Source organism: Bubalus bubalis, chromosome 9 (genome assembly GCF_019923935.1).
Source record: "Bubalus bubalis isolate 160015118507 breed Murrah chromosome 9, NDDB_SH_1, whole genome shotgun sequence".
NCBI classification, from domain to species: Eukaryota; Metazoa; Chordata; class Mammalia; order Artiodactyla; family Bovidae; genus Bubalus; species Bubalus bubalis.
This window is the reverse complement of record NC_059165.1, coordinates 107,803,263-107,828,803: the sequence shown is the minus strand read 5'-3', so window position 1 is coordinate 107,828,803 and position 25,541 is coordinate 107,803,263. Positions and strand designations below refer to the sequence as shown.

The 25,541-nt window shown below is 42.8% G+C and overlaps 1 protein-coding gene across 2 annotated transcripts in view; it reads right to left on the bottom strand.

Annotated features, from left to right (window-relative positions):
* Window positions 1–13,808, bottom strand: part of ZNF454 (zinc finger protein 454) — a 49,105-nt gene extending 35,297 nt beyond the window's left edge. For both annotated transcript variants that reach the window (XR_006641446.1, XR_006641447.1), the window contains exons 1-2: window positions 13,672–13,808; window positions 3,714–3,810 (exon numbers count right to left, since the gene is read on the bottom strand). The gene's annotated coding sequence lies outside the window, so the exon portion shown is untranslated. The remainder of the gene's footprint in view (window positions 1–3,713; window positions 3,811–13,671) is intronic.
* Between the last annotated feature and the right edge of the window lie 11,733 nt (window positions 13,809–25,541).

Here is a 25,541-nt window from a genome sequence, read left to right as displayed (position 1 = left end):
TTAACTGCATAAAACTTGATTTGTAGCTGAAGATTACAAAAAAATTTTAAAAGAAAGCTGAATGACAGGGAACAAGAATGGCGATTTATGGCAAAGGACTAATATCCACTTCTTTTATATATAAACAACTCAACATAAAAATGGACAAAGGACACAAAAAGGCATCTTAAAAGGCTAGAAGAATGTACATCCACAGTCATTTTTGAGGATTTGAGACCTAGAAGTATATCTTATAACCTTATCACCTTAATTTTTTTTATAACTATATGCTTAATATTTATATTCAAAAAAAGAGGATAAAACTTAAAGGCAAATGCAAGTTATACTTGGGCAATTCAAAGTCACATAACTGGTTAATATAGGACAGATGGATTTATTAGGAAAGATGAAAGAAGGAACACAGCTCTAACACTGCACTGATACATCCTAAATCAATCACTATACTCTTAAAGTGTCAAGGTCATCAAAGACAAAGGCTGAGAAACGGTTCCAGATTCAGGGAGACTAAGGAGACAGGACATTTAGATGCCACGTGAGAAGTGGATTAGTTCCTGGATCAGATAAAGGACATTTGTGGCAAAACAGGACTAAGGTCGGCAGATCAGCTAACAGTATTGTATTACTGTAAGGACATAAAACAGGGTCCTTAACTTTAGGAAACAAATACTTAAGTATTTAGAAATCAAACCAGTGATTGCCTGGGATGGGAGTTTTGTGTAGGAACCTGGGATGGGAGCTGTGGATAGGAAACAGGTGAGGGTACTTTCTGGAGTGATGACAATGTTCTATAGCTTGACTGGGGCACTGGTGATGTTGGCGCACAAATTTGTCAAAACTCAGTGAACTGTATGCTTTAACTGGGTTATTTTATGTAAATGATACCTGAAAAATAAAGTTGACTTAAAAATTTAGTTAGCACTATTAAACTAAATGGGCTTCCCTGACGGCTCAGCAGTAAAGAATCTGCCTGCAACGCAGGAGTCACTGGAGACACAGGTTTAATCCCTGGGTCAGGAAGATCCCCTGGAGGAGGGCATGGCAACTCAATCCAGTATTCTTGCTTGGAGAACCCTATGGACTGAGGAGCCTGGGAGGCTACAGTAGTCCATAGGGTTGCGAAGAGTCAGATATGACTGAAGCAACTTAGCATGCTGCATGCATGCATTTTAACTAAATAAAATCAAATCAAGGCTATTGACAACCAAACTGAAGCCTTTGTCAACTAAAATCTTCTGAGTGCTTCCCCCTTTAAATCTTCCTCCTTTCCAGAAATTCTCTGATAGTACCTATGTTTGTGAATTATGTTTCCTTTTAAAACTGAGCTTGATAACACTGAGGAGAGAAAGTAGTACAAAGAGAAATCATGACAGTCAACGCTTGTCTTCATGAAGTCTTTAGACTGGCTCCTTTTATAAATAACCAAGTGACATATTCAAGAGACTCCTAACATATGACCTTATAACTAGAGAAAACACCACAAGTCCTTTAGGATGGCAGACAAGGTTAACTATACCTAAACTTAAAAAGTAAAACAAAAAAACACCTAAGAACTTAAGAGTTTCCTGGGTCAAATCCTCCTGATGTCTTACTTCCTTTTCCAGAGAAGCAACAACTTCAAGTTCTAGCAAAAGCTAGTAGCATCCAATTCAAGCAATGTCTCACAGCAAAACTAGCCTAGGCTCCTAATTCACCTTTTTCCTCTGATTTTTTCTGCTGCTTCTCAGAAAAGCTTTCATCATGCCAACTCCCTTATTTAAATTCCTCTGACTCCTCCTCTACTCTCAGGCCTACTACCCCACCCAACACACAAACTCCTCCTTCCTGGTATTTGACCCCAACTTTGTCTCTGATGCCCTCTTACTTCCAGTCCCTTGCTACCTTCACTCCACCTGTAAAACTTGTCACCTACAAATTGGTACTTGCCATCTACCACTACACACAAGCTGCTGCAACTGCTGACCTTCAACACCCCCTGAGAAGAGTTCAGGGTGGAGATCAGGAATGAAGCATCTGTCTTCTGGGAAAACTGGCAGAACAGGTCTTTAGACAGGTCTTTATTTTCAGGAGACAATATTATGAGCCCAGTTCTTGCATCCTGTCATATCTAGAAAAGCACTAAAATCCTTCATGGTGACATCTGCTCCTTGTGACTAGCAGTAACCTTCTGCAAAAAAAAAAAAAAAAAAAAAGAGTGCTTGATTGCATGTACTCCCCCTTCCCCAAAATCACATACATATTAACCTTCCCCCCTACCTCTTTGGAGCAGTTTCTAAGAGCTTTATGAAATGCTGCCTTCAGTCCTCATTTGGCCCCAAATAAAACTTAACTCACAATTCTCATGTTGTGCATTTTTTTTCAGTTGACAAACTCTAAAACACCTAGTGTCTGGAATAATGCTAAGAATGCCTACAACTGAGCTAGTACTTTCAACATTCCAGGAACCAATGCTGGGCTCTTTTTACTTTATTTCATTTGAACTTTCACCACACCTATGAAGTAGGTATTACTAAATGAAACAAGTCCAGTGAAATTCTTATCACTGTCAAGTATGTGGCAAGCATGCAGTTAATGCTGTTATTTCCGTCATCACCATGAGGAACTAATGCTTAAGGAAGTCACGTCACTCACCCAACACAGTGCAGCTGTTAAATAATATGTGGAATTTAAACTTCAGATGCTCTGACTTCACTATAGCAAATCCTCTCTACATATCCCTACTCAACCCTTCTTCTGGTCACCACACTGATCTCTTTCTCCTGAACTGTGGAAAACCTGGGTCCTGGAACTCGGACAACCTGGGTACTTAACTGTACTTGTTCTTATTATCATTCAGTTCAGTTCAGTTCAGTCGCTCAGTCGTGTCTGACTCTTTGCGACCCCATGAATCGCAGAACGCCAGGCCTCCCTGTCCATCACCAACTTCTGGAGTTCACTCAAACTCACATCCGAGTCAGTGATGCCATTCAGCCATCTCATCCTCTGTCGTCCCCTTCTCCTCCTGCCCCCAATCCCTCCCAGCATCAGAGTCTTTTCCAATGAGTCAACTCTTCGCATGAGGTGGCCAAAGTACTGGAGTTTTGGCTTTAGCATCATTCCTTCCAGGACTGATCTCCTTTAGAATGGACTGGTTGGATCTCCTTGCAATTCAAGGGACTCCCAAGAGTCTTCTCCAACACCACAGTTCAAAAGCATCAATTCTTCGGCGCTCAGCTTTCTTCACAGTCCACTCTCACATCCATACATGACTACTGGAAAAACCATAGCTAACTAGACGGACCTTTGTTAGCAAAGTAATGTCTCTGCTTTTGAATATGCTATCTAGGTTGGTCGTAACTTTCCTTCCAAGGAGTAAGCATCTTTTAATTTCTTATTATCGTATATATGTGCAATCATCATGACTGTTCCCTGAAGAAATGTGACCTCTTTTATGTTCCTGGAGAGTCCATAGCCCTATAAGCGCCTATAAGGACCATCTCTCACATGATTTCTGTTCCTTTTTTGACCCCTGAACTGCACCAACAAATTAACAGGCCAAGGCATCCAGGTGAATAAGGAACCGGCAGCTGAGAACAGAACTGAGAGACATTGAGGAAGGGTTTTGTAGAAAACATCCAACATTCAGAGATCTCAATCGTTCTGTTTTCTGTGGTGAGGCCTACCTACACTACAGGAGCAAGGAATAAGAGTGAGGTTTGAGAGAAAGCTGAGCTTACCTGAACTCCCCAAAGTAGAGGCCCAGCAGCCATCGCCTTCTCCTTCCTTCCTGTGGTGTCCTTCCCAGGGGATGGGCAGGATCCAGAGAAGATGGAGCTGAGGGAAGGAAAAGACGTGAGAAACAAGACTCCTGCAAATAAAAAAATTACTGAGAAATGGAATATTGCCTGCCGCATCAGTAAACAAAGGATGTTCTAGTAATCAGGGTTGCATCCACCACCAGTGAGCTGGGGAATCCCGAGGGGAACTCAGGAAAGAAAGAATGCCTGGCATCTAGCAGACATCAGACTTCAGCCCCTCCCCACAGTGAGCCTTGAGGAAACTCAGGCTGTGAAAAGACAGGACACTGGCCCCAGGCAGCCGAGGAGCATATCACATCTTCCCATATACAGAAAAGTGCTCAATTCCTTGAGATATCCAGTTTTCTTTAATTAACAATCATCTTTTGACATTCAGACTACCTGCCCTTTGTTGCAAAACTCCTATATAGCCTGGCTCCTCCTCAGCCTCCTCAGAGCAGTCCTCTCAGGGTTACTTGAGATAGACGCTGCCTCCCAGGCTTGAGCTTGAGGTCATAAAAATTTCTGCTGAATAAAACATAACTCCCAACTTTTAGGTTGTGAATTTTTTTTTGTCTACAATATAATACCTACAGATAAGCCAAATAGGAAGTATATGGTATTTATGTGAAGAATACCATAAAAAAATACCATTTTAATTTACTGATTAAACTTAAAGAAAGCTGAACAAAGAGAGCCATACCATCTTCCGGGATAAGATGTCACAATATCCTAAGTTGTCACTTCTTTGAAATTAATTTATGAACTTAACACATTCCCAACCAAGTTATACCTAAATAATAATCTTGTGAGGTTAACTGCGGAAAAGATGATTTTTTTTAAAAGTTAACTGTGTTATTAAACAATAGCCAGGAAATTTCTGAAAGGAAATAGCAAACTTGCCCTCCAAATATTATACAATTCCCTGGAGGAGGAAATGGCAAGCCAATCCAGTATTCTTGCCAGGAAAATCCCATGGACAGAGAAGCCTAGCAGGCTATAGTCCATGGGATCACAAAGAATTGGACCTGACTGACCACATACACAAAATTAGAATACAGTGTTACTTCACAGGGAGAGTCACTCATTCACCAGATATATTGTTGACCACCTACTGTGTACCAGGCACCTGTTCTTAGGGCAAACAAAATAAACTCTCTACCGTCATGGATGTTATAGTCTAACAGGGAAAAGGGCCAATGGAATAAATTAAAATCCTAGCAATACAAACAGTTCAGAAAAAAGTTTATACATAAGAATTCAGGATATGAAAAAATGTGACAGTTCACATCAATGAAGAAAATGTCGTGGTGTGAGCACAGGTTGGAAAAGAATTTCCAGACATGAGACAGAATGAGAGGGAAATAAAGTTTATTAGAGTGGGAGACGCTGTTAGAACAGTGGCCCAGCTCAAGGGAGAACCAACCTTGAACAGGGGTCCTTAGTTCACTTTTATACCCAGGGTGCAAGGTGTGGGACGGGGGTCTTGTGGGTCATTTGCTGATGGGATGAGGCGCATAAACTGGGTGGGTGGGTGGGGGGAGAGTAAGGCAAATACCCTCTCCCTATGGGGTAGGAGGGGAGACAGGTTATACTGCTCAGGAGGACCTGAAATCCATGAATAGTTACAACATGGGAAGGGAAGGACGATGAGGGTCTGGTTTTTCTGTCCCTGCACCCAAGACCCTCCTTGGTTTTATCTGCTCTTTCGTCCCTGGGCCACCACGTTCTCCCTCTCTTTATTTTTAGGGCCAATTCTTTAGCCCCTGTTGATACCCTGCTCCATCTAACTATCTACCTATTTCCCTTCTCAGGCGTTTTGGAAACCAGTCTCAAAGGAAAAGAGGCGATGACCGCTCTGACTTCCTCAGGCTGTACAGGGGCGTCATGGGGCTCTGGGTTCCCTTTTGCCTGCTCTCTGTCAGGGTGCATTCACAGAGGGAGAGGAGCGCCCATGGACTGATAAGGCGGCTTGTTTCAGCATTGTCTGGGTATTGGTCAGGGTATATTCTTGTCATACTATCACTTGGAGATGTCTTGTATTCTAGAATAAACAAACTTAACATGGAAGTTAGAGGTACGTGGCCCAAAGATTAATAGAAGTAGAAACGCTGCTGAGGAGCTAGCCAGGAGAGACAGGACTAGGCACTGGTTTGTGACGTTCGTGTTTCTCTGGGTATGAGAAGATGCAAGAATTGGGGCTCATAGAATCTTTACCTGAAAACATCCGATTATCTGAAGGCCGGGTCTTCTGGGCTTTTCCCAGAGCACAGTGCCTTATTTCTGATCTCCACCCTGAACTCCTTTCAGCGGGTGTTGAAGCCTAGCAGCCTGCAGTGGTCATGATGTGATCTTTGTAGAGGCAGCTGGCAAGTGCCAACTTCCAGTCAGCAGGGTCCCTTCATGGCCACATATTTGACTATGCTTTGGGAGCATTTCATGGCTGTTGTGTCCCGCGGTGCTGGGAAAGCTCATTCTCAAGTCTACCAAAGATTCCATGGACAGTCTGCCGGGAGCCACCACGGGAGATCCCACCCATGACAAAGGTCATGCGGAAGAGACCTGACAGGCAAAGGCGGATCAGGCCTCAAGGGACCCCCTGAATCTGCTCGAGCATCTACCCCAAAATCAGAATCTGTCTGTCTTACTATTTTGTGCCTTTCACCAACTCTTCTGACATTAACAGGGGGCTATCCCAGACCACCTTTCTCTGGAAAAAATCAACTTAGGGCTTTGGTTAATAAGTCTCCTGAGCATGAAAGGAATATTTCTATTTTAACCCCTCTGTTGGCATTCTAGCTTGCCTGACAGGTTTATCCATACTCTTGCAATTAACACACATGATTGTTCACAACTCCCAACCTTGAAAGGCACAGGAAGTCAAAACATTCTAAAAGTCCTAATGAGCATAGAGCCCTTTGAGGGATGAAAAATTATTAGAATAGATAGTACTGGTAAAGGGCTTCATTATTGGGCCAATGCTTGCTGCCAAGTTCCCATATCTCTTATCCATTGTGCACCTGGGAGTGCATTAGTTAACATAGTTGGAATATAAGAAAAACAAGCAGCAGCCTTGGAATTAACCACATCAGACCTTTGAGCTGATTGGTTCTTTCTTTGTTGTAACTCACTGCACCTTTGCTCCGTGAGAATGTAACTCTGTTTAGCACTTTCTGAGGCTGACATAGATTAGAAATATAAAGAAAAAACACTTCAAGGGAAAATAAGTTTTCTGAGTGAGCAGCCTTTATCAAAAAAGGGTCATAAAATGTCCACAGGCCTCCAAGGCCAGAAGATATTGTACACAACATTGTTTATGGGAAAGGTGTGCAGAAAAAATCCTGGTTTTGATAAAGACAAAACATGTAACGTTTGGGCTGACTCTGTATGACTTTGCATCTTTCATTTCCCTCTATGTACAAGTCAAGGTATAAAAGTTCTTTTGAAAATAAAGTTATGAGCCTCGCTCACCGAAGCTTGGTCTCCCCGTGTCATTCTTTTTTTCCTTTTCTCTCCTTTTCTCTCTCTGTTCTTCTTTCAGGGTGACTCCTTGGAACACAGGAGCTTTATTGGCTTTCTGTGTTAATCAAGGAAAATCAAGCCTCTTTTTCTCTCTTTTTACTTTCCTTATCGCCTAGGTCGTCATCCTGAGGGTACCCCTGCATCCTGCTGGGGCTGGACCCTGGCAACAGTCCACTCAAGTGTGCTGTTACAGGACCAGACCTTGCAAGTAGCAAAAGTCTCTGGACCATACCTGTCTTACTAGCCTCTTGGTCCAGGAAATGATTCCCTCGTGTTGCTTCTTCCCATATCTAGAGTTACATTATTATAATCATTGATCTTATATGGAACTGCATATCAGCATTTAATCACAGGCTCAGTCACACATTTAGTAATGTAAGAAACATTCATCTGAAACAAGCAACATAGAAAATAACAAAGCTAGCAGTTATTAGTAAGGTCATAAGTAAGAATTATAAGTCAAGAACTTTCGTTAGGTAGAGTCCAGTATACCACAGGTCATCTGACTTAGTTAAATAATTATAGCCAGGTGTGAATCTCCTGGTTGTACATCATGGAGCATCTGACCTTTATCCAAAGATTGGTTACTGAGATAAGCTTTAGAAACAAACTTAGAGTGTCCTTTTTAATAACTTAATTAATTAAACCTTTTAGCAATATAACATAACAACAAGGAACTATCTCGGAAGTAAACACAGACCTTAATTAACAAAACTAGAACTTAATATTAAGTGAAATATAATTTTTTTTGTCATTGTGAGGGCATTAGCCCTGTAGGCAGGGAAGGCTTTAACCCATCAAATAAAAATGAGACTTGTCAGAGAGCCTCAAAAAGCAGCCGTCTTGGATTTCCCATAGCCCTGACTCTTTGATTTACAGCTACTGTTCACCCATTTTCAATCCCCCGATTTAGGAGTAGACTGTTGCCATGTTTTAAGGACATCCGGATAGCAAAAGTCTAACCGTGAGGGCTTATTTTTTGTAGAAGCAGAATGAGCTTTGTCTACATGCACCGTAATCTTAAATAATGTTTATTTACCAAAGTAACAAAAGATTTTAAAAACAAATATAAACCACTTAAAGGCAAAGAAATTGATAATCTGTTACCAAAAACTTCATTCTAGGAAAACTTTTTTCTCTTAACATAGAGAGTAGACTAAATTCCAGTCTGTTACCAGTTTACCAGATAACAAACAAAATTTGTTTATCGCTTAATCTTAGAAAAGTCTTTTCCATAAATCTTGAAGTAGCAGGATTCTTGCAAAGGCATCAGGATGAAACCATAGAAGGCATGTTTAAAATCTGATTAAATTGCAATTGACAATGGAGCCTGGTCATTGCTGTGACTTGTAACACTTGTAACATGATAACTTGAATTATAATGATACTTTATCAGGACATATCAGATTTTCATGAATTTCACTTAATTTCTAGGATATCTGTATTAGTAACATCAACCATACAATATAACCTGAGATGATTCATCACTCTTCTAGCAATACTTCCCATGTAATTTAACATGTCAAATGAACTCAAGTAGTTTAATATCTCTCTTTGGGATGTCTCAGGGGCCCTCTGAAGCATCCCAAAGTTAGCTAGAGTCAAATGATTTAGGAAGTGTTTTCAATAAATATCATGGGATCATATAAGTCACAGTGAAACAACAGTTATTCACTTAGCCAAAGTTAACAAAAGATTTCAAAGGTAAACATAGAACAGATCACTTCAGGGATAAAGAAACTTAAAATCCATTATCAAAGGCAGTTTAACATCTCAAGAAAACAAAACTCTTCCCTTGGGGTCCACTTTCCATAAAACCTTATCACTTTCTGTACCCATTACTTTGTTCTCCCATCCTGAAACAGTCACCAGTAAGTCAGAACTACTTCCTTTTCCCTTCATAAAATGTAATTTCATTCCTCACACCTTCTTTACTGAAAACACACATCCTACTTTCCTTAAGCAACCAAGAACTGACCTTTATATTAGCATGCTATAGATTGGTGAACATAAATACCAGTGATAAATTCTAAAAAAAATTCTAGAGAACATCTCAGGATGGCATCAAACATTATTCAATAAAAGTCCAAAATCACTAGTTTCTCTGTAAGAGGAAGTTAGTGTTCAGTAATGAATGTTTCAGAATCTTAGTTTATTTGGAAATGACCTAGCTATTCAATAAACTTCCATCACTTAGTTTAGCACAACCCTAGAAATTCAGGTTACCAAAATCTAGAGGGACTACTGTTTAAGACAGACATTTCTAAAGTTTAATTATTCTTACTAGTTTATTTAAAAGCTCATATCTCATTTACATTTTTCAGGATTTTTTTTTTCTACAGGTACTTTTCTTGTTGACAAACTTGTAACAGATACAACAATATAACAATATTTAATTTATAATAAACCTAGGCACAAAGGAAATATTATGCTTAATGTTAATGACTCTTGGATATGTCTATATCAGATTAGCAAACAAACATTAATACTAGATATTTAATATTGCATATTTCCCAGTTCACGTGAATCTGAAATTCATTTAAGTTAATTTCCCTTGTATTTAGAATTGTTTGATTTGTAAGTGCTTACTTTTCTTTAGGCCAATTAAATTAGAACTCATTTACAACTTCAGCAATATTATCAAAAAAACCCCAAAGACACACACTGAGACATACATAAATACAGACAGAGATTGCAGTTTTCCGCTTGAGATTTAAAATGTCTCTTTGACTTCCTCCCCCTGCCCCCCTTTTTTAAAAATTCTAATTTGCCCAAGGTTGAGGTCTCAGGTAAAGTGGGCTGTGTATTTCAAGGACATGGAAAGAGTTAACTTCAAGCTTTTCCCTAGGCAGGCCTTTTAATAAGCTGCTGCTGCTGCTGCTAAGTCACTTCAGTCATGTCCGACTCTGTGTGACCCCCATAGACGGCAGCCCACCAGGCTCCCCCATCCCTGGGATTCTCCAGGCAAGAACACTGGAGTGGGTTGCCATTTCCTTCTCCAATGCATGAAAGTGAAAAGTGAAAGTGAAGTCGCTCAGTCGTGTCCAACTCTTCGTGACCCTATGGACTGCAGCCTACCAGGCTCCTCCATCCATGGGATTTTCCAGGCAAGAGTACTGGAGAGGGTTGCTTAGTCATAGTTTTATAGCTAAAATATAAACCAAATAGTGCTCAAATTGACTTTGATATCAGGGGAGGATCAGATGATAAAAATGTTGGATTGTCCCTCTGATGGGAAGTGAGGTCTTTGTCCCATAGAAGAATCTGAAGGGTTAAGGGAATTTGCAGGGGGGAGGCTTGGTCCTTCCCCATCCTGAGAAACCCGAGTAGTTAGAAGGGAATTCTTTAGGATGTTCAGGAGTTGGGAAGCTTGGTTCCCTCCCCACCTGAGAGATAAGTGTAGTTAGAAGGGGATTCTTTAGAATGTTAGAAGAGTTTTTGATCCTTCAGGCTTTTGAATACAGGGAAAGACCTGGACCAAAGGGAACCTCAGAATCCTTTCCAAGAGGTCATGTGGATATGAAAGGTCGAGTAGGGGTCATCTAGGAAATCTGATGGAGAGAGGCAGAGGGGGACAGGAGACAGGGAGGCAACAGAACATAAGGAAATTCTGAGTCCTTTCCCTGCTTTTGGCAAAAGCTAGTGTGCCATTCAGAGGCCATATTTTTTTTGGGTCCCCCAGTTCGTATTGGGGCCAGGTTTTCTGCAGGGTCAAAATTTTCCAGTTTCTGAGAATGTAGCCAAGGGGTGAGTCTGAGAGAGGATCCCAGATGTACAGAGATTCCTGGGAGCCACCAGGTGACTCACTGGCGATTCCCTGAAACATGGAAGCCACTCTTGGGATAGCTCAGAAGCAACACCTAGGCTCCTGTAAATCAATCTGGACTGAAAGGGAAAGAAGTGAAAGTGACAGGAAGAAGGCTGAGGAGGAATCTGCCTTACAATCCTATTGGGGAGGTGGTGGCCAGGGGACAATGGTCTCTGTTTTCCTTCAATCACTATGTGCCTGACATGGCACATGGAAATTGTCTTGCTGAGGGCGGATGCCCTTGTGGCCTGATCCGTTCCGTGTCCCCCTTATCCTCACATGCGAGTCTTCATGTGACAGGCGCCCTAATGGCTTTTAAGTGCCTGACCCATGCACACAATATTCGTTGGCCTAGTCCTCAGTTGGAAAGAAGACAAAGGAGAGACCCTCACCCATTTGGGCAGCAGCTACTGGGGTGCAGTGAACAGTGGGGCCTTTGTAACACACCAGAGGGTAACCCTGGCCAGAGTTCCTCAGTTGCTTCCACTGCACTTACCTGTTTGCAGAGGGTCCCTATGAGAAAGAAGAGAGGAGGTGGGGGAAGAGGCCCCAAGGTCCACATACGGGCCACCAAAACTGTCATGGGCCAAGCGTGGGTTGGAAAAGAATTTCCAGACATGAGACAGAAAGAGAGGGAAATAAAGTTTATTAGAGTGGGAGACGCTGTTAGAACAGTGGGGCAGCTCAAGGGAGAACTGACCTTGAACAGGGGTCCTGAGTCCACTTTTATACCCAGGGTACAAGGAGTGGAATGGGGTCTTGCGGGTCATTTACTGGGTGGGCGGGGGGATGGAGAGTAAGGCAAATACCCTCTGTCTATGGGGTAGGAGGGGAGACAGGCTATATTGCTCAGGAGGACCTGAAATCCATTATTAGTTACAACATGGGGGAAGGAAGGACGATAAGGGTCCGGATTTTCTGTTCCTGCATTCTAAGACCCTCCTTGGTTTTATCTGCTCTTTTGTCCTTGGGTCACCACAGAAAGGATGAATGATTCAATAACTCAGAACAAGAGCTTACCATTTGGAAAAGAATAAAAATTTGCACATAAAGTGAAACTCAAGTACTAGAAGAAAATGCAGATGAGTATCTTGTGACATATGGAATAAAAGACTCCCTAACAATGATGTCAAAGACCCAAACATGAAGGGAAGGTTTGCACGTCTAAACATATAAAAATGCAACATTTCTGCATAGAAATTGAAAATAGATTTGTGTATCAGACACATGATTTAAAAGCACAATGCAAACTGCATAAAAATATTCACTGGCTTTCAAAATGCAAATAGGTGATCCGTATTGTTTGCACGTCTCCGGAAGTTAGAGAACAGTAACACTGAGACTTAACTGTGTCAGGAAGGTACCCTGACCTTGCAATGTTTATAAACTACTACTGTTCTAGAGAGAACAGGGCAGAAGCGATCAAAAACTTCACAGTATGATTTAGAAATTTCACTTGAGAAGATTTACAGAATGAGATAAGAATGCAAAGATAAATGAAGCCAGATGGCCTCTATTGTTTATAATACTAAACCAACAATCAAAAAAAAGCCCACAACAACCCTGAGAAAGAACACTAAGCCCTACAGAGAGGATTAAGCATGGCACGGACATACTTTTCCTCATATTCATTAATAAGCTGACTTAGCTGTTCTTAAAAACTAGTTTAAGTAGACGGTTTCAAAATATTAAATTAAAAAAACTTTATTTCGCATCTTAAGTTGTACTACACAGATAAAAATACTTACTAAAAAATCGCGGAGCTTAAGATTCGCGCACATGTATTTCATAACTCATTTTGTAAAGTAAACGGAGAAAAGGATACTAATATCCACATATTTGTTTAGAAAGCTTTTCTATGTACATAGACATGCAGATGTTGACAGTTTTCAAATGATTTTTCCCTTTTTGCTCCTCTGAACCTTCTAGTTGTCCTATACTGAACTTTTTTATTTTTGGTGAGAGGAAAAAAAACTGCTTTAAAAGAAAGAAGAAAGAAAAGGATTCCCTCAAGTAGAAATCTGCATAGGATGGCCCTCCCCATTCTTACGGAGAGAGGAGTGAAGCGGGGCCCGCGCCAGCGCCCCAGGAATCCGAAACCACTGAGCGCGGTCCCGAGATGCGGTTTTCACAAAGGGCAGGAACTGGAGCCCCGAGACCCGCACCTTGGTCGAGAATCGCCCGAGATTTTCACGGCGGGTCCCGGGGACAGCTCGCGACGGGGAGGAACCCAGGGTCCGAGCGACTTCCAGAGGCTTCGGCCCCTCACTTGCCCTCCGACGCTGGGCCCCTGAGCCGAGCTCTCTGCCCTCGCCACTCGGGGGGCAGGTGGTCGAAGAACCGCGCCCGACCGCTCGGCTCTTGGTGTTCTCACCGGCTGGGCTCCCAGGGCGAGAGGAGGCACACCTGGAGTTAAAAGCCCGGCGCCGCGCTGGGTCAGAAAGGTCGCGGCCCATCAGCAGCCCGCCCCACCCCTAAGGGGCCTCGCCTGGCTGCGCTGGACGCCTCCCGCCAAGGCCCCGCGCACCCTCCGGAGCGGGCGCTTCCCGCCGCGGCCCCTTCACTCACCCTCTCCCAGAAGGAGCCAAGGCAGCCTGCGGACTGATGACGCCCCTCGCGGCACCGCCACCCCAGGAAGTCGGACTACATTTCCCACAAAGCTTCGGGGAGGCGTAGAGAGGGCGTAGGAATGCGCAGACGCGGCCCGCAGCGGGGCGGGACGATTCCACCCCCTGGGGTGGTGGCTCCCAGAATGGCTGCTTCGATTTGGTGGGTTTGTCGTTTGTCAACCCAGGAGTCAAAGGCGCGGTGGCCTTACCCCCGCTACCCTGAAGAAGCCCCTTCATTAGAACTTCTGGAGTCCTAACCCATGGGTAGGGGAGAAGGGGCAGCCATCCTTTGCTAAGCCTCACTTTTCCTTTTCTGAAATAAAAGGAGCCTAGTGGAGTCCCTCGGAGAAGGCAATGGCAACCCACTCCAGTCCTCTTGCCTGGAAAATCCCATGGACGGGGGAGCCAGGTGGGCTGCAGTCCCTGGGGTCGCGGAGTCAGACAAGACTGAGCGACTTCCCTCTCACTTTTCACTTTCATGCATTGGAGAAGGAAATGGCAACCCACTCCAGTGTTCTTGCCTGGAGAATCCCAGGGACGGAGGATCCTGGTGGGCTGCCGTCTATGGGGTCACACAGAGTCGGACACGACTGAAGTGACTTAGCAGCAGCAGCAGCAGCAGCAGAGGAGTCCCTTGCCAAGTTGTGAGAAGAAAGGGTAGATTGGTAGTTAACAAACCAGAGGCGTTTTTCCACGAACGGGGAGAAGGGATGGTTTCGCGATGATTCAAGTGTATTACATTTGTTGTGCACTTTATTTTTACTAGTATTACATTGTGATATATAATGAGATAATTATAAAACTCGCCGTAATGCAGAGTCAGTGGGAGCCCTGAGCTTGTTTTCCTGCAACTAGATAGTCCCATCTGGGGATGATGGGAGACTCCGCCACCTGAAGTCTGTTGCTTGTGCCCAGTCTCGGTAATCTTGTTTCTGTTGCTGTCACTGAAGAAGACCCTACTTTGCGAAGATATGATGTTGGAAATGGAAGCAGGCTTTTCAGTGCTCTTGTGGCAGTCTCAGGATATTCTGCCTGAACTTTAATCCAGAATGTATGGAGATCTGAAATTCTCCCAAACATACTTTCAAGACCACAGCCATTTGCAACCTCAAGCGGTTGATCCTCTTCTAACATAGACAAAGTTGATTCACAGATGGGTCACCGATCCGTTCTTTCCCCGTTCGGGGGTCTTTTGTGATTAGGAAGTAACACTCATCACAAACTCTTTTGAAAGCTGAGATAGGTGATCATGCACCAACTAGGAGAAAGAAGGCCCTGGTTCTCTCTTTCAAGATCTCTGTTAACGTTTGAAACCTGCCCAAAATCCCAATGTTCATTCATCATCGCCACCATCCCAGTTTGGCTTTGAATCCGGTCACTTTATCTGCTGACCTTAACAGCTGTCATTCTCCCCTGAGGTGAGAGTTGGAGTTCGATGAGCAGGTTGACTATGTCACACAAGTAAGCAAGTTTTGCAACCCATTCTCTGTCACTGAAATATGCTACCAGTAATGACTGTTTTTCTAAAAGAAATATCTGAAACAGCTCTTTTAGCTCAAAAATTCTGGCCAGTGATCTGCCTTTAGAAAGTCATCTCATTCTATATTAGAGGAGACGTGTGCTCTGCTTCCATCTCCTCACAGAGCTTTGTGAACAGACGTGAGTTAAGGGTGTGTACATTAATGTGGTTGATAATTTTAAAACCTTGTTAAGTTCAGGTGACATTTTTTGGCTAATCAGCATTTCTCTGTGGATGACACAGTCCATAGACTCACATTCAGAAGCAACCTCTTTGACTTAAGTCGTGATACCAGGAAGCCATCCAGTCATGGCAGTCACTCCATCTGTGCACATACCAACACAAAAATGACCAATTCAGTTTCCCTGATACGCAATCATTCAGAGACTTGAATAGTTCTGCAGCAGTGGTGTTGATTACCAAAGAAAGTGCTCACAACATATCTTCATGCACATCCTCCTGAAAAATAACTTGCACGAAAACATGCCCTGATGTCTTGTTGTCAACATCAGTAGACTCATCAACCTGGATTGCGTACCATAGTGACTCATTAATCCTCTCTAACAACTGTGCCTCAGTATCCTCTGCTGTTTCATCCATTCGTCTAGTTACGATGCTAGCTAAAAGAGGAACACATGCCACCTTTTGCACTGCTGCTGCTGCTACTGCTGCTAAGTCGCTTCAGTCGTGTCCGACTCTGTGCGACCCCATAGACAGCAGCCCACCAGGCTCCCCTGTCCCTGGGATTCTCCAGGCAAGAACACTGGAGTGGGTTGCCATTTCCTTCTCCAATGCATGAAAGTGAAAAGTGAAAGTGAAGTCGCTCAGTCGTGTCCCACTCCTAGCGACCCCATGGACTGCAGCCTACCAGGCCCCTCCATCCATGGGATTTTCCAGGCAAGAGTACTGGAGTGGGGTGCCATTGCACTGCAGCCTATCCTAAAAGTTCATGACAAATGAACTTTAGCAGCAGACAGGATCAACTCTTCACAAATAGTAAAGGACTTCTTAGATTTAGCAATGCTGTTTGCCACTACAAGTGATCCTCTCAGTACAGACATAGTTGATAACATTGTGGCCTTCAGTAATTGCTTCTGTTCTTCATGTCCACATTTTTATTTTTCTCTTGAAAAACTCTGAAGACTTGTCTTTTAAAGCAGGGTGCCTGGTCTCACTGTGGTGAAGCAGTTTGGAAGGTTTCACAGCTTCATTGGATAGCCAGTTACCACATACTGTACAAAGTAGGCTGGGGGAATGTAAATCACCTGCTGCAACAACACATAAGTAGAACTTTTTTTTTAAAATACAGCTTTCCAGCACTGTTTACAATAGCTAGGACATGGAAGCAACCTAGATGTCCATTGGCAGATGAATGCATAAGGAAGTTGTGCTACATATACACAATGGAATATTACTCAGCTATAAAAAAGAACACATTTGAGTCAGTTCTAATGAGGTGGCTGAAACTGGAGCCTATTATACAGAGTGAAGTAAGTCTGAAAGAGAAACACCAATACTGTATACTAACACATGTATATGGAATTTAGAAAGATGGTAACGACAATCCTATATGCAAGGCAGCAAAAGAGACACAGATGTAAAAAACAGACTTTTGGACTCTGTGAGAGAAGGTAAGGGTGGGATGATTTGAGAGAATAGGCTTGAAATACTTACATTACCATATGTAAAATAGATGACCAGTGCAAGTTTAATGCATGAAGCAGGGCACTCGAACTCAGTGTTCTGGAACAACCCAGAGGGATGGGGTGGGGAGGCAGGTTGTGGGGGGCTCAGGATGGAGGGACACATGTGCACCTGTGACTGATTCATGTTGATGTATAGCAAAAACCATCACAATATTGTAAAGTAATTATCCTTCAATTAAAATTAACTAATTTTTTAAAATGTAGAAGTACAAAAAAAAAAAAAAAGATGCAACTTTCCTTTTGTTGGAAGTCTTAGAGTCTTCTGGTGTCTCATCATTGGGTCTTTTCCCCTTTTTCAAAGAAGCTCTCCAGTGACATTTGGTTTTTACTCATTTTGGCTAGTCTTAGCTTCTGGGCTTACCAAACCTTGACTGAGACAAGTGTGCAGTGCCAGACAAAGGCACGGATGCAAGCGGTAAATAAAATAATGAGCTGGCCACACATGGACTAAATTAGGTGTCAGATTCTGAGTTAAAAACTGCTACCAAATGCAGCTTAATTTTCACTTGCCACTCACTGATAGGGTTTTGATGAGTCTGTAAGCAATTGGTTTATTATGGTCTCAGAGTCATACCTCTCTGCTACTGCTAATCTGTATTCACAGCCACTCCTCAGTGCTAAGCCACTCATCACTGCCTTAGTGCCACCTCAGATCATCAGGCATTAGATTCTCATAAGGAGTGAGCAACCTGGATCCCTCATATGCACAGTTCACAATAGGCTTTGCACGCCTATGAAAATCTAATGCCACTGGTGGTCTGACAGGAAGTGGACCTCAGTAATGTGAGCAATGGAGAGCAGCTATAAGTACAGATTAAGCTTCACTCACTTGTCTGCTGCTCACCTCTGCTGTGTGGCCTGGTTCCTAACAGGCCACAGACTCTACTGGTCCATGGCCCAGTGGTTGGGGACCCCTGCTGTATAGAAGGGCTTCCCTGGTGGCTCAGTGGGCAAAGAATCTGCTGCAATGCAGGAGACCTGGGTTTGAAGATCTTCCTTTCCTGGGTCAAGAAGATCCCCTGGAAAAGAAAAAGGCAACCCTCTCCAGTATTTTTGCCTGAGAAATCCCATAGACAGAGGAGCCTTGTATAGAATTCTACAGTATAGAATGCAGCTGTATAAAATGCAGACAAAATCTCCAGTTTAATTTGTAGGCAGAATAGTCAGTTAAGCTGGATCTGCCACTGGAATCCAGAGAAGTATATGACATTCAGGTCAGATCAACATAGTGGCTTGGACTGTAATATTTGTTTTTCTAAAAATAACTGCTAGCTTCATATGCCTCATTCTGTTGAGGTGACAAAGACTTAACCCAAACTTTAGGAAGGTTCCTTTGAGCCTTCTTTTCTACTAGGCTTCCACCTTGAGCCCTGTCCTTGGCTTGTGGAGCTCAGTTTGAGCAAGAATACTGCTAATTTAGGTACAATCACCCATTCCTGATATCTGATCAAATCCTTCATACCCTACTCTCAATGCCTAAGTCCTTGGCCTGCTTTTACCAAGAATCTCCCAAATTTGCTGTGTGCTTTTTGGCGCCACTGACCCCTTTTACCCTGCTTGTTGGAGCTGTAAATCCCCAGCTGTCTTTGCTGTATTGGGAGTTGAGTTCAGTTTTACTGAAACCCCTATTGCAGTAGTACTGAATAAAATATGTCCTCACTGTGTTTATTAGTGCTCAGCTCTTTCTCTTGAGAGCTGTTTGGACTATATCATAATATTTGATGTTGAAAGTTCAGCTTCTCTGTACACCAGTGCCAAATCAAATCTCAGAGACAAAGTTCTGGGTGAAGTAGAAAGGATAGCTTCATTGCTTTGCCAGGCAAAGGGAGACACAGTGGAATGTGTCATGCCCTCAAAACCATGTGTCCCAACATGGGGAAGATAGTAAGAAGTTTTATAGTAATTATTCAAAGAGGGCATGATCCGTCCATGGACATTCTTCCAATGGGTGGATGGTGAGGTGAGTAGAAGTTAACATCATCAAGCTTCAGGTCCAACTGGTCTGGGGTCTACATCCTTATGGTCAGTGTATCATCATTAATCATTAACTTCTTCCACCTGGAGGGGATTTCAGTATCTGTGAAAGAGCTCAAAGATATTATTGTGTGTAACTGTTGATGGGGAAGCACAAGGCTGCTCTTGACTGTTTCCCCTGGTCTCACATCCTCTTCCTTCCCTAATTAACAATTGCTTGAATCTGCCCATTGGAACTCAGGGAAGTGACCTTATGAAGGAAGCCTGAATGAAGGTTTTTCCTTATAATCAAAGAAATGGGGACAAAGAAATTCTGTGTGCCCAGGAGACTCACAGGGCTCTGCATGGTATCATATTGAAAAACATGGAAATCTTCACAGTTCATTTAATCAAGTTAAGGTAACCCAGATGGCAACAAAGTAAAACTCAACCACTGTATTTTTTTATTCAAATACCTTGAATCAAAGAGTTGCTTCAGAACTACAAAGTCATTCTTACATTAAAAATTGCATGAACATCTTCTGGTAGAGAAATGGCCCTTGATAAAACCCATAACACAGAGTGTGCAGTTTCAAAAAAAGAAAAAAAGCAGACAGAGAATGTAGAATGGGGAGAGGGAAAAGGAACAAAAGAAACCAAACTTCCTTCACACCCAACAGTCCACTAATATAAAAATTCGGATAAATAAAAAAACACATAAGAAGAGGACAGCAATAAATACAAGTCTATTAGTAATTACTGTATTTGCACATGAACTGAACTTTCAATGGAAAGAAAAATACTGTCAGACTTACATTCTTATAAATCTAAGCTACATTTTAAAACATCAGATCAGGTCACTCAGTCATGTCCGACTCTTTGCGACCCCATGAATCACAGCATGCCAGGCCTCCCTGTCCATCACCAACTCCTGGAGTTCACTGAGACTCATGTCCATTGAGTCAGTGATGCCATCCAGCCATCTCATCTTCTGTTGTCCCCTTCTCCTCCCGCCCCCAATCTCTCCCAGCATCAGAGTCTTTTCCAAGAAACGTAAGAATACACAAACTTTGAAAGTGGAAAACTGGCAAAAGATATACCTGGCAAATATTAACCCCCAAAAGTTAATGTGTGTGTGTGTGTGTGTGTGTGTGTGTGTGTGTACTAATGCTCGCGCACGCACACACACACACACATAGAAATTAAACCAAAAAATATCGCCAGAGAAAGAGAAGGTAATTACATAACAATAAAAGAGTTACTTCATCAGGAAAAGAAAATATTCATAAACTCTCATACCCACTCCAGTGCTCTTGCCTGCAGAATCAAAGGGACGGAGGAGCCTGGTGGGCTGCCATCTATGGGGTCACATAGAGTAGGACACGACTGACATGACTTAGCAGCAGCAGCATAAACTTTCATATATTTAATAATGGAGTTTAAAAATAAATACAGCAACAATTGACAGAACAACAAAGAGAATTGACAAATTCACTGAGTTATTTTTAAACTATCTTTTTCTATAATTGATAGGAAAATCTACCCCCACACTCACCAAAATCACTAAAGATATATAATATCCGAAGAGCAAAATTAACCAACTTTGATTTAACTGACAAACGTAAAGAATGTTGCACGCCAAAGTAATGAAAACACATTTTTAATCACACAGTTATGAAAAATGACTTCGAGTTAGTCTACAAAAGTAGCCTCAACACATTTCAAGGAACTGGTTTCATAAATATCACATTCTTTGACAACAATGCAATGAGAGATTTTTTTAAAGACCAGAAACCAGAAAACAAATTTATGGATATCAAAGGGAAGGACAGTAGGAGGAATTGGGAGATTGGTGTTCACATATATACATCACTGTGTATAAAATAGATAACTATAATGAGAACCTTCTACTCCTCCATCTTGGTATAGCACATAAGAAATTATCTAAATCCAGATCAAATTCAAGGGAAGTTGTGATGCTCATTGCCCTTGTAGGAGTCCACATTTATGAAGAAGCACTGTGGAAAGAGTCATAGTAGCCACTATGCCTTGGGTCCTCTGGATGACCTGCAGTGTGCGACCCTCCACTTGGTGCTCCGATGCCACTGGGGTGCCAGAGACCCATGGCTGGGTCTTTCCTAGCCCCCATGTGCTGGCTCCAGGGACTCCCACACGTTGCTGCAGCCCATGGCCATACAAAGATGGGCACAACAAAGGACAGAAACGGTACGGACCTAACAGAAGCAGAAGATATTAAGAAGAGGTGACAAGAATGCACAGAGGAGATATACAAAAAAGATCTTCATGACCCAGATAACCATGATGGTATGATCATTCACCTAGAACCAGACATCCTGGAATGCCAAGTCAAGTCAGCCTTAGGAAGCATCACTATGAACAGAGCTAGTGGAAGTGATGGAATTCCAGTGGAGCTATTTCAAATCCTAAAAGATGATGATGTTAAAGTGATACACTCAATATGCCAACAAATTTGCAAAACTCAGCAGCAGCCACAGGACTGGAAAAGGTCAGTTTTCTTTGCTATCCCAAAGAAGGGCAATGTCAAAAAATGCTCAAACTACCACACAATTGCACTCACTCAATGCTAGCAAAATAATGCTCAAAATTCTCCAAGCCAGGCTTCAACAGAACATGAACCGTGAACTTTCAGAAGTTCAAGCTGGATTTAGAAAAGGCAGAGGAACCAGAGATCAAATTGCCAACATCCACTGGATCATTGAAAAAGCAAGAGAATTCCAGAAAAACATCTGCTTTATTGACTATGCCAAAGCCTTTGGCTGTGTGGATCACAACAAATTGTGGAAAATTCTTCAAGAGATGGGAATACAAGACCACCTCTCCTGCCTCCTGAGAAATCTGTAAGCAGGTCAAGAAGCAACAATTAAAACCAAACATGGAATACCATGGTTCCATGTCCATTGGTTCCAAATTGGGAAAGGAGTAGGTCAAGGCTGTATATTGTCACCCTGCTTATTTAACTTATATGCAGAGTACATCATGTGAAATGCCAGGCTGGATGAAATACAAGCTGGAATCAAGATTGCTGGGAGAAATATCAATAACCTTAGATACACAGATGACACCACCTTTATGGCAGAAAGCGAAGAACTTAAGAGTCTTTGATGAAAATGAAAGAGAAGAGTGAAAAAGTTGGCTTAAAACTAAACATTCAGAAAACAAAGATCATGGCCTCTGGTCCCATCACTTCATGGCAAATAGATGGGGAAATGATGGAAACAGTGACAGACTTTATTTTAGGGGGCTCCAAAATCACTGAAGATGGTGGCTGCAGCCATGAAATTAAAAGATGCTTGCTCCTTGGATGAAAAGCCATGACCAACCTAGACAGCATAGTAAAAAGCAGAGACATTACTTTGCCGACAAAGGTCTGTCTAGTCAAACCTCTGGTTTTTCCAGTAGTCATGTATGGATGTGAGAGTTGGACTATAAAGAAAGCTGGGCACGAAAGAATTGATGCTTTTGAACTGTGGTGTTGGAGAAGACTCTTGAGAGTCCCTTGGATTGCAAGAAGATCACACCTGTCAACCCCAAAGGAAATCAGTCCTGGGTGTTCATTGGAAGGACTGATGCTGAAGCTGAAACCCCAATACTTTGGCTACCTGATGTGAAGAACTGACTCATTGGATAAGACCCTGACCCTGGGAAAGATTGAAGGCGGGAGGAGAAGGGGACGGCAGAGGATGAGATGGTTGGATGGCATCACTAACTTGATGGACATGAGTTTGAGCAAGCTCCGGGAGCTGGTGATGGACAGGGAAGCCTGGGGTGCTGCAGTCCATGGGGCCGCAAAAAGTCGAACAATACTGAGTGATAGAACTGAACTGAATGAGAACTTACTTTATAACACAGGGAACTCTATTCAGTGCTCTGTGGTGACCTAGGTGGGAAGGAAATCTAAAAGAAGGGGGATATATGTATACTTGTAACTGATTCACTTTGCTATACAGCAGAAACACAACATTATAAAGCAACTCTACCCCGGGTTAACAACAACAACAAAAAGACCAGAAACCTTTTAAAAAGAGAATATTTAGAGATTAGGCTTGTCACACTCGAATCAGGCTCCTCTGAGCTCCTTTTCAACTAGGCCTCAACTGATGGGTTCTCGTTTTTGTTTCTGCATTGTCAAATTTTAGCAAGAATCCTACTGAATTAGTGTAGCCAGAATCCTCCCTCCCCCATATCTTATCACTCTTGGTGGTGGTGGTGCTGGTGGTGGTTGAGTTGCTGTGTCATGTCTGACACTTGCGACCCATGGACTGTAGCCTGCCAGGCTCCTCTGTCCATGGGATTCTCTAGGCAAGAATACTGGAATGGGTTGCCATTTCCTTCTCCAGTGGATCTTCCCAACCCAGGGATTGGACTGGGGTCTCCTGCATTGCAGGCAGATTCTTTACCAACTGAGCTAATCTGGGAATTCCTCCTCTACCATGCCTCAGGTGATGTCTGCTTTCAGTAAGTATTCTTTTACGTTGGGCTTCCCTCACCCCTGACATTTCCTCCTCTAAGGAATTTTCTGTTCTCTGACCACCCACCCCTTAACTTGGTTCCTTAGCCAAAAATTCCTACTTGTTCATGTTGTGTATGAAGTTGATCCCAATCCTTCTTCCCCACTGCTAGATTCCATTGCAGTGATCCCTGTACCCAATCACAATGCCCGCCCCCCCACCCTTGAATAAACTCTGTCTTACTGTTCTTTATTGTCATTCAGTCGCTCAGTCACTTCCGACTCTGTGACCCCGTGGATTGCAGCATGCCAGGCTTCCCTGTCCTTCACTATCTCCCAGAGTTTGCTCAAACTCGTAGTCCATTGAGTTAATGATGCCATTCAACTATCTCATCCTCTGTTACCATTAACAGCTTTTTTTTTTTTTAACAGGAGGGATAAAATTTTTATCTCTGATAATACACCAAATTTTGTTCCCTTCTGAAACCCGGTGGTTTAGTCGCTAAGTTGTGTCCAACTCTCGCGACCCCAGAGCCTGTAGCCAGCCAGGTTTCTCTGTCTATAGGATTCTCCAGGCAAAAATACTAGAGTGGGTTGCCATTTCCCTCTCTGCTTCTGAAACCTAGCAAAGCCAAAATTAAGGTATTATTTGAAAAGTTAACTCACAAAGTCAGGAAAAATCAGACAAGGACACACCAGCAACATTTTAGACCGGAAAAGCAGATAGATGTTATATTCTTGGTAAATCTTGAAAAATGCCAGATTCCAGACAGCTATAAGAAAAGCTAAAAGCCAGTCTGACTTTATATCTCAGAAACCTCAAAATGATGTAAGAAAGATATGGCCTTTTCTATCAGGGGAGAAGCTATAAGAAATAAAGAAGTGATTCTTTCTTAGAATAGTTGAACAGAAAGGTATATAGCCATCTTGTGAATAAGATTCCTAAAATGGCAGCTCTTGCCAATCCTTTGCTCTTTTCACTTCCTGATTGTCCTTTCTCATAAGAACATTTGGGTGGGCTAATTTCACAGGCTTTATCCTGGACATGAGCAAAGAACTGAAAGGGTGAGGTAAAGAGTTAATATAATCTCTCCAATCAGGAACTTACAAGTACTACTTGTAGTCCTCATGGAGACCAATCGTCCAATAAAAAACTTAGGCGACATCCAGGAAAGAGCGAAACTGTGGCCATCAACCTATGAGGAATCAGAGGAGGGAACCTGCGTCTTAGGGATAAAAACCAAGCAGACTTCCCACTCAAGTGTGCTCGCTCCCAGGCCTTTGTCTGAAGCACATCCTTCTGCAGAAATAAAGACTGCCTTGCCGGGCCATTTTTGATTGTCTGTTTTATTCCTGTGACACCGTTTGAGAGCATTTCCAACAGTGGTAAATCAGATACTTCTGGAACTGGAACTGAAGGTGGGGGCTAAAATAAAAAAGATACAGAGGGCAATGAGAAAACTCTTTGAGGCAGATCTTCAGATCATCTTTTCCAATCAACATTACAGGCAATTTCTCCTCCCCACCAAGTAGATGGGCTTTCTCTGTGGCTCAGTGGTAAAGAAACTGCCTGCAATGCAGGCAGATGCGGGTTTGATCCCTGGGTCAGGAAGACGCCCTGGAGGAGGGCATGGTAACTCACTCCAGTATTCTTGCCTGGAGAATCTCCTGGACAGAGGAGCCTGGCAGGCTATGGTCCATAGGGTCGCAGAGTCAGACACAATTGAAGTGACTGAGCATGCACGCATGCACCAAATAGACATCTAGGTAGTTAGTCTTTGGAGAGGAAATCGGGGAAAAGCAAGTAAGACAGAGGCCAGCCATGTGGCAAGAGTGTTACTGAATCTAAACTTGGTCTGCTTGCCACACAACAGGCTAATAATTGGGAGACAAGTTGTTGAGGCAAGGAATAATGCCTTTATTTGGAAAGCCAGGCATCTGAGAAGATCTGTCCTAGAGTACCATCTTATCAGGGTCTGGACGCCAGTTTCTTTTCTAGAACAGAGATGGGGATGAGGTAAGGAACTAAAGTAAAATGGCCATTGGTCTTGCAAATATCTCCTGGAATGGCCAGCATCATGGAGGAGATATGCTAAATTTTTTTTGCCTTTTCTGCAGACTTTTACAGGTGGGCAGGGTCAGAATGTCTCCCTGTGAGCTGT